The sequence below is a fragment of the Schistocerca americana genome, chromosome 10 (assembly GCF_021461395.2).
Source record: "Schistocerca americana isolate TAMUIC-IGC-003095 chromosome 10, iqSchAmer2.1, whole genome shotgun sequence".
NCBI lineage: Eukaryota > Metazoa > Arthropoda > Insecta > Orthoptera > Acrididae > Schistocerca > Schistocerca americana.
Window position 1 is genome coordinate 132233662 of NC_060128.1, and position 8803 is coordinate 132242464.

General features: G+C 44.8%; 1 pseudogene; it reads right to left on the bottom strand.

Annotated features, from left to right (window-relative positions):
- Positions 1-3537: 3537 nt before the first annotated feature.
- LOC124552869 lies at positions 3538-3655 on the bottom strand (annotated as a pseudogene).
- Between the last annotated feature and the right edge of the window lie 5148 nt (positions 3656-8803).

An 8803-nucleotide genomic window follows, 5' to 3' on the forward strand; every position in this document is an offset into this window, starting at 1 on the left:
CTAACTCTAGGCCCCCATTACCATTAAATTTTCGTCTCCCTTCACTGTATGAATAATATCTTTAATTTCATCATACATTTCTTGAATCGCTTAATCATCTGCAGAGCTAGTTGGCATATGAACTTGTACTACTGTGGTGGGTGTGGGCTTCTTGTCTATCTTTGCTACAATAATGCGTTCACTATGATGTTCGTAGTAGCTTAACCACATTCCTATTTTTTTATTCATTATTAAACCTACTACTGAATTACCACTATTTGATTTTGTATTTATGACCATGTATCCACCTGACCAGAAATCTTGTTCGTCCTGCCACCTAACATCATTAACTCCCACTATATCTAACTTTAACCTATCCGTTTCCCTTTTTAAATTTTCTATCTTACCTGGCCGATTAAAGGATCTGACATTCCACACTTCGATCGTAGAACGCCAGTTTTCTTTCTCCTGATAACGACATCTTCCTGATTAGTCCCCGCCCGGAGATCCGAATGGAGGACTATTTTATCTCCGGAATATTTTACTCAAGAGGACGCCATCATCATTTAACCATACAATTAAGCTACATGCCCTCGGCAAAAATTAGGCTATAGTTTCCCCTTGCTTTGAGCCATTCGCAGTACCAGCACAGCAAGGCCGTTTTGGTTAGTGTTACAGGGCCAGATCAGCCAATCATGCAGACTGTTGCCCCTCCAACTACTGAAAAAGCTGCACACGGTTGTCTGGCCTCTCAACAGATACCCCTCCATTGTGCTTACACGTACGGTGCGGCTATCTGTATCACAGGCACGCAAGCCTCCCCGCCAACGGCGAGGTCCATGGTTCATTGGGGAGAGGATGATGTGAGTACGAACTAATAAATTAATTACACCTAATTCGATGGAACGTTTCCTTTTTCGTCCCCAGCGAACGATGCGACAGGTTCTAAAATTTCTCTTCCAAACTGAATTAGGGAATGATCACTGTAGACGGTTAACTTAGTAAGCAAGTATGAGAATGCTCACGACATTCGTCATAATATATGTAAAGAAACCACTTTTTCATGTCAAAATTCTCGGCTTTAAATGATTGTAAACGTAAATCGCAGGTGACTGCTTACTGGAATATCGAAAGATACAATCTGCTTACGTGTTCGTAGTATATCCAAACCTCCAAATATCAGCCACTCAGATCGGTGCCAAACGTTGTACGTCGATAGAGTATCAACTGAAAGTTTAGTTCGTACTATGTCATCCAGAAGAACGAGCATAAACATTAATTAAAAGTTAATACCGGAACTACGGAGCACATGAAAAGCAAAACTGTGAGAAAATGTTAGGCACAGCGTCCGTGGGGAGTTGGTAGAGCTTTACCCCGTCGTACAAAGAGGGCTGGGTTCTAACCCAAATGATAAAAACTTTTTTTCACTCTATTCTGGCACTATTAATAGATCCGCATGTGTGATGCAATTGTTTCCTTATTCTACTGTTCTGATTGTTTATGTTTATTCCGTGAAATAACAAACGCACCTGGTGCTTCATGACGAGTGGTGTCTGTTCTGTCGCACATGTCCGACAGAACACCACACCACACCTATCTGTACTAATGTATTCTGTAGGTTTCCTACTTTCAACTAAAGACGAGAAAGCACGTTGTCAAAGGAACAGAAACTCCGAAAAGTCCTTTTACATGTCGCGACAGTGTTCTCCCATGTAATTCACGCGTGAACAGTTAAAACAAATTTCCATCAATGGGGTTTGAAAGCGGGACCTTAGGCATGATGACTTGACACGTTAGCTACTCACCCAAGCGAGATCTACAAATCTGTTGCTCATAGATAGGTCTTTCCTGTGCTCTGTAGTTCCGGTGTTACTTTTAATTACCGTTTACCCATGTTCAACTGGACGACAGCACATAGCATGAACTACATCGGTGTTTCGGTTGATAACTTATCGACATACAACGTTTGGTACTAATCTGAGTGTCTCACATCCGGAGGTTTGGGTGTTATAGGTTCACCTCCTCTCCCCCCACTCTGTACACACTCTCGGAAATCATAAACACAGGTGGAGCAGGAAGAACCAACGCCGCGACAGAAAACAATAAACAATGGTAGGAAATGATCTACTGCTATTCTCCACAAGAGACATTTGTAAATGTCACAGTTCGGAAGAACAACAGAGCACTTAATTGGAAGTAAAGGCTAATTAAATAGTCCTAAAAGGCACAATTACCATACATAGGTACATACTAAAAACATCGTCGTTGCATTGTTGTGTTGTTACTGGGCGAAACAGAAACAATAGTAATCTAAACACTGTTCATAAATAACGTGGCGATTTAATAATTAGTCGGAAACATGAATAACACTCTTAGGCTAAGTATGATGTGTAGCTCCGTTGTCTTCGCGACTGGAAAATTAACGTTCCAACTTTTTGCCCTCCTTGTCAATCCGTCAGGACTCAGTAGGTGGGTAAAGCGGATAATGAGGACATACTGTCTCAAGGAATCACTAATCTGGTAATGGAGGAAAGTGTGAGGGATAAAATTGTGGAGAGAAACCTAGACATGGCACCGTAAGCAGGTTCAGAAGGACGTAGGTTGCAGTAGTTATTCGGAGATGAAGAGGCTTGCACAGGACAGAGTAGCATGGAAAGCTGTATCAAACCAGTCTTCGGACTGAAGACCACAACAACAACAATATGTTTAACAGATGTTCTGAATCTTAATTTGTGTTCTGCTTCACGAAAGAAAGTGAGGTACGCGGCGGATATTACCTCTGCACTCACCACTTGTCTCCCTTTCAGCTCTGTTCATATGTGGTTTTCGAGGAGATTTATTACCAGTAGACAACCAATACATCCTTAACTTCTGTAGCTTGATGTGAAAACAGAGTGATACGCAGTTATCGCAATATCAATTGGAAACTGCGTCTCTGTGTTAGGAAATGAGCTACTTTCGTAAGTAGTTAGGAAACAGCCTCATCTCTGAAGATGTATTCCATTACATGCTACCACATATTCCATGAAATATCACCGTTATACAAAGAAACACAAAATACAGTCTTCCACAGTGGTTTCCATTCCAGCACAGCGTCCAATAAAATCATCTCTCCATACGTAAATCATACATAACAGGATATTTGCCGTGAGTGGGATGAAATAGTAGCGTGTTGTTGAGTTACTTTACTGATTCAGACTTACTAATGTGATAAAGAATATAGGAAGAGCTTTCTACAAGATGGCAACATTCCAACATGTCGCTACCACATGTTCGACTAGCTGAAAAACCCGGCATTGCCCTGGGTACTCATTTGGCCAATATTCTGTTCGAAAAACTAAAAAACTAAACTCCTCCCGAACAGGCCATGAAGGCCTAACGGTACCGACAGGCCGCCGTGTCATCCTCAGCGCACAGGCGTCACTGGATGCCGATATGGAGGGGCATGTGGTCAGCACACCGCTCTCCCGGCCGTATGTGAGGTTACGAGAGCGGAGCCGCTACTTCTCAATCAAGTAGCTCCTCAGTTTGCCTCACAAGGGCTGAGTGCACCCCGCTTGCCAACAGCGCTCGGCAGACCGAATGGTCACCCATCCAAGTGCTAGCCCAGCCCGACAGCGCTTAACGTCGGTGATCTGACGGGAAACGGTGTTACCACTGCGGCAAGGCCATTGGCTTTCTATTCGAAACGGAAACAAAAAACAAAAAAAGAACAATGTTTGTAGTGTAATATCCAAAAAATTTCATTTTCAAACGTTTATGAAAACTCCTTTGAAATTATGAAACAGTGGTGTAAAGAAATATCCATAATATACAAACGCATAAGTACAGCTGCATCACGTGTCTAAAACGCGATTTTGTCAGCGTTTCTATGGCAATGTCTCAGCTCTGTAAACGGTTATTGTTTTCGCTTACAGCCGTTTGCGCTTCGCAGTTGAAAGCCGTCAGCGGCGCTGCCAGGTGTCATGAATGTTCTTAAGTTGACTGGAGGAGCGTTTCAGTGGTAAACAATAAAGGAATTAAAACATCATGCATGAAGAGGCATTTTTTTTCAGTATTGGTGTCTTCATATCTTTTGAAGTATATGTCATACAATGTTACATTTGTGTTGGTACAATCAGAGGCATGACTGGATACTGTCTGCGAAATCATCACGAGTAGAGTTAGGAACAAAGAAGTAATAAATTTAAATATCATGCGCAATGAGGCAGTTTATCACGCACCTCTGTATTTATGACGTTGTATCTCCCGATCTAAGATAGGTAGGTGGTTGTTACCCCCCACATTGATTGTCATACCGACTTCGGCTGGTTGGATAGTTGGCTGATTTGGGAGAGGGAACCAAACAGCGCGGTCATCGGTCCCATGGGAATAGGGAAGGAATAGTAAGGAAGTCGGCAGAGCCCTTTCAAAGGAACCATCCTGGCATTTGCGTCAAGCGATTTAGGGAAATCACGGAAACTTTAAATCAGGATGGCCGGACACGGGTCTTCCTCCCGAATGCGCGTCCTTTGGTTGGAATCGGTCCAGTGTCTTAAGAGAAGATCTGATTCATACAGCCCCGCTGGATTAGCCGAGCGGTCTAAGGCGCTGCAGTCATGAACTGTGCGGCTGGTCCGGCGGAGGTTGGAGTCCTCCCTCGGGCATGTGTGTGTGTGTGTGTGTGTGTGTGTGTGTGTGTGTGTGTGTGTGTGTGTGTGTGTGTTCTTAAGATAATTTAGTTACGTCCCATAAGATTTCACACACACTTTGATACATAAATATATACACATACGTTCATGTATACAGAGTGAAAATCTCATCCTGGGAACCTGTCCGACATATTCCGGTTTCACCACTTGGCACAATGTTTTCTAGCGTCCATAACTCCACCTACTATCTCCGAATCACAAAATGACGATGTGTTAACTCAAACAGAGACAGTGACCTACAAATAAAAAAAGGACATTCGCAGCATCCGTAATGCCAACATTCAAAACAAAAATTAACTTGTGCAACAAGCTAATAAAATGATTTTAAAATGAGATTTTCACTCTGTAGCGGAGAGTGCGCTGATATGAAACTTCCTGGCAGATTAAAACGGTGTGCCGGGCCGAGACACGAACTGGGGAAATTTGCCTTTCGTGGGCAAGTACTCTACCAACTTTTTCTTTCTTTCTTTTTTTTCATTTTGTTCGTTGTTGATCGTTGTGTTTGGTCGTTGCGGACGTCACATGACATTCGTTCAAGTTTGTTTGTTGATCCTTCCACTCAGTTTCATTATTACAGAGGCTAACCAGCTCTCTGACCGAACACGCTGAGCTACCGTGCCGGCATCAACTGAGCTACCCAAGCACGACTCATGCTCCGTCTTCACAGCTTTACTTCCGCCAGTACCTCGTCTCCTACCTTCCAAACTTTACAGAAGCTCTCCTGCGAACCTTGCACAACTAGCACTCCTGAAAGAAAGGATATTGCGGAGACATGGCTTAGCCACAGCCTGGGGGATGTTTCCAGAATGAGATTTTCACTCTCCAGCTGAGTGTGCGCTAGTAAGAAACTTCCTGGCAGATGAAAACTGTGTGCCGGACCGAGACTCGAACTCGAGACCTTTGCTTCCGCGGGCAAGTGCTCTAATAAAATGATTTTCTTCATTTGAAAGTGGGGGGGGGGGAGATCATGATGCAAATACCCGCTCCCCCCTGCTCGTCTTGGATTTCTACCTTCCTACATCTACATCCATACTCCGCAAGCCACCTGACGGTGTGTGGCGGAGGGTACCTTGAGTACCTCTATCGGTTCCCCCTTCTATTCCCAGTCTCGTATTGTTCGTGGAAAGGAGGACTGTCGGTATGCCTCTGTGTGGGCTCTAATCTCTCTGATTTTATCCTCATGGTCTCTTCGCGAGATATACGTAGGAGGGAGCAATATACTGCTTGACTCCTCGGTGAAGGTATGTTCTCGAAACTTCAACAAAAGCCCGTACCGAGCTACTGAGCGTCTCTCTAGCAGAGTCTTCCACTGGAGTTTATCTATCATCTCCGTAACGCTTTCGCGATTACTAAATGATCCTGTAACGAAGCGCGCTGCTCTCCGTTGGATCTTCTCTCTCTCTTCTATCAACCCTATCTGGTACGGATGCCACACTGCTGAGCAGTATTCAAGCAGTGGGCGAACAAGCGGACTGTAACCTACTTTCATTGTTTTCGGACTGCATTTCCTTAGGATTCTTCCAGTGAATCTCAGTCTGGCATCTGCTTTACCGGCGATCAACTTTATATGATCATTCCATTTTAAATCACTCCTAATGCGTACTCCCAGATAATTTATGGAATTAACTGCTTCCAGTTGCTGACCTGCTATATTGTGGCTAAATGATAAGGGATGTTTCTTTCTATGTATTCGCAGCACATTACACTTGTCTACATTGAGATTCAATTGCCATTCCCTGCACTATGCGTCAATTCGCTGCAGATTCTCCTGCATTTCAGTACAGTTCTCGCTATACCACAGCATCATCCGCAAAAAGCCTCAGTGAACGTCTGATGTCATCCACAAGGTCATTTTTGTATATTGTGAATAGCAACGGTCCTACGACACTTCCCTGCGGCACACCTGAACTCACTCTTACTTCGGAAGACTTCTCTCCATTGAGAATGACATGCTGCTTTCTGTTGTCTAGGAACTCTTCAATCCAATCACACAATTGGTCTGATAGACCATATGCTCTTACTTTGTTCATTTAACGACTATGGGGAACTGTATCAAACGCCTTGCGGAAGTCAAGAAACACGGCATCTACCTGTGAACCCGTGTCTATGGCCCTCTGAGTCTCGTGGACGAATAGCGCGGGTCACACGACCGTCTTTTTCGAAACCCATGCTGATTCCTACAGAGTAGATTTCTAGTCTCCAGAAAAGTTATTATACTCGAACATAATAAATCCTAAAACTGATCGACGTTAGAGATATAGGTCTATGGTTCTGCACATCTGTTCGACGTCCCTTCTTGAAAACGGGGATGACCTGTGCCCTTTTCCAATCCTTTGGAACGCTACGCTCTTCTAGAGACATACGGTACACCGCTGCAAGAAGGAGGGCAAGTTCCTTCGCGTACTCTGTGTAAAATCGAACTGGTATCCCATCAGGTCCAGCGGCCTTTCCTCTTTTGAGCGATTTTAATTGTTTCTCTATCCCTCTGTCGTCTATTTCGATATCTACCATTTTGTCATCTGTGCGACAATCTAGAGAAGGAATTACAGTGCAGTCTTCCTCTGTGAAACAGCTTTGGAAAAAGACATTTAGTATTTCGGCCTTTAGTCTGTCATCCTCTGTTTCAGTACCATTTTGGTTGCGGAGTATCTGGACATTTTGTTTTGATCCACCTACCGCTTAGACAGGAATCTAAGAGCACAACTTAAATTACTGGGAATGTAACTAGTAGCAGTCGTCGTCATAATCTTGCTTCTCACAAGTATTTATCTGCTATCGAATCCTCAACAACAGTACACAGAGATGAAAGATCTCCGCCGTAATAATTTTAGACTGTAGCACCATATACGAAACATTTTCATTCATTACATACATGTTATACACTTCGACGAACTGCAGGAGCTCTCGAAAATGCATTTCTTTCTTCCAATTTTGTTTTTAAGACCCAAATCGTTGACGTATCATATAGGGAAGTGAGCTACTTAATCATTTGGATCTCTAGGAGCGATTTATAACCACATTCAGTTTATCTTGTTATTCTTTGAAACTCTCAGAATCAATTTTTCGGGTGTTTTTATAAATGTATTAGTACAATGTGGTGTTACACACTATTCTTGCCGGCCGGAGTGGCCGTGCGGTTGTAGGCGCTACAGTCCAGAACCGCGTGACTGCTACGGTCGCAGGTTCGAATCCTGCCTCGGGCATGAATGTGTGTGACGTCCTTAGGTTAGTTAGGTTTAATAAGTTATAGGGGACTGATGACCTCAGATGTTAAGTCCCATAGTGCTCAGAGCCATTTGAACCACCTGTTCTAACTTTGTTCCCCCTATATGGCACTCAACCAGTTTATATTTCTTTCCCACTGACATTACTTTCGTTTTGGAGATGCTAATCTTCGTACCATAGTCCTTACATTTCTGATCTAGCTCTGAAATATTACTTTGCAAACTTTCAATCGAATCTGCCATCACAACTAAGTCATCCGCATATGCAAGACTGCTTATTTTGTGTTCACATATCTTAATCTCACCCAGCCAGTCTATTGTTTTCAACATATGATCCATATGAACCAGTGGAGACAGGTTGCAGCCTTGCCTTACCCCTGAAACTACTCTGAACCATGAACTCAATTTACCGTCAACTCTAACTGCTGCCTGTAAAGAGAGAGTGTCTGGACATCTTGTTTTGATCCACCTACCTCTGGTGGTGGCACGCTACCTACGGTGGGACTGGTTGCCGGGCAACGGCCCTTGTTTTGGGCGCGCGGCGCCTCGGCTGCCCGCTGACGGATTGTGACGTCACGGCGGCGATGGCCTCGGGCGACCGCGGCCGCGGGTACCGCTGGGCGGGCGTGCCGCGCCTGCGAACGCCCCAGCCAGGGCTCCCTTGTTTACGGCCGCGCCGTCCCCTTTGTCTCGTGACGCAGCGCGCGTACGGCGGCGTCGGCGCCCGCGGTTACGCAAGGCGGCCTATTTTAGGATACCGTACGGCCGGCCGAGGGCGCGGGCGGGCAGTCGCGCGGATTGGGGATTCACGGCGCGGAAGGACGACTGGCCGATCGGCGTCGAATCCGGAGGCGCGCCGGAATGCTGGCTGCGTTTACGCCGCCGCGAGCGCTGGTGGTGCGGACTCGT